General features: G+C 41.5%; 1 protein-coding gene across 2 annotated transcripts in view; it reads left to right on the forward strand.

Moving 5' to 3' along the window:
* Positions 1-1,397, forward strand: part of LOC108449165 — a 20,145-nt gene that overhangs the window by 4,366 nt on the left and 14,382 nt on the right. The gene's annotated exons all lie outside the window — the stretch shown is intronic.

The following is a 1,397-nucleotide window of genomic DNA, read 5'->3' on the forward strand; positions in this document are numbered from 1 at the left end:
CCGTACCGGGCGCGGCGGGCGTCTGCGCTCACCGAGCGGGGGGGTGTTAAACGAATGGAAAAATTATCCCCACACACAGTTTTTATATTTTCTGGAGCTTCGCCAAAACAAGCGGCAACCTAAAATCACTAGATCTGTGAGGATTTGACATGTACTCCCTCTCCCAGAGTAACACGCTGCTGGTGCATTAAGCAGAAGCTGTAGAAATACGTGGACATAAACATATATATGGGGGCATGGATTAAAAAGCTGTGCGTCAGCTTGGATTAAGGGCTCACTCCTCAGGGTTTTTTTTTTGGTCACTAGCTCCTCCTCTGTAAGACAACTGTTAGAGATGGTGTTCCCCGAAGGACAACGAGTTCGGTTTTTTTTCTAAATTTATTTTCCCCCCCGCTCTTGGCTGAGAAGAGGTAATATAGTGCTGGATACAGGGAGGCGAGAAGGGACAATAACTAACTGTAACTCATTTTCTAGAGGTATATCACCTCAAGCGTGCGCTTCATCATACTTTTTTATTTGTGATGACCGATCATTGTAGTATATGTCCATAGTCTTACGTCATTCACAATGCCAGTACTCGCTCGTCTCTCTTATTTTTGAAAACAAAGGTATTTTTCACTTGTCCAACCCTAAGAAGACGTGCCCAAACGTAAGACTAAAAGCGTACATCTCAGTAAAAATCTCATTAAAAGCGACAAGAGAATAGAGATTGAAACAGGATAAAGTCACATAATATATTCTGAGTGTAAGATGTATTAACACAGAAGATGTTTAAAACGGTAACATCTTTCTTTTGATTTTTCTTTGTCTGTTTGTTCAAAGCGAAGTGGTCATTTTAAATAACGGTTTACACACACACACACACACGTGTGTGTGTGTGTGTGTGTGTATATGTATGTATATATGTATTTCCTTCTCCCCGAAGAGAGCTCTGACACCTGTTCACCTGTTGTAAACCCTTAAACATAAGATCACACTGTAAGTGCTTCCTGCGGATTTTTTTTTTTTTTTTTTTTTTTGTGTTAAACACTCTTCTCGGACAAAATAGCTACAGGAAAACTTTACTAAGTAAACGTCCTCGAAAATATCTTCTAGGTTTAATTAATTTTATGTTGGGACGAAAAACATGCAGGTTCGGCCCGTGTTTCCCAAGCAGGACACCTCCAAGGAGACTCCTGGCAACCTTTTCCGTATTTTATTGAATTCTATGGAAATTAGATTCTGAATCTTCTTTATATTTTGGCTTGCTGAGCAGTAGGACAAAAAGCATGGTAAAATTAAAAGAGCTTGCAGGGAGAGTCAGAAAAAGTACCATTTTCTCCTCTGCCTTCTTGGGTGCTCTTTCCTGGGGTTATCTGCACCCAGACCACCGAGTGGCCGCCTGCTGCTCCGCGGGG

Source organism: Corvus brachyrhynchos, unplaced genomic scaffold, assembly GCF_000691975.1.
Source record: "Corvus brachyrhynchos isolate BGI_N302 unplaced genomic scaffold, ASM69197v1 scaffold17, whole genome shotgun sequence".
Classification (NCBI taxonomy): domain Eukaryota; kingdom Metazoa; phylum Chordata; class Aves; order Passeriformes; family Corvidae; genus Corvus; species Corvus brachyrhynchos.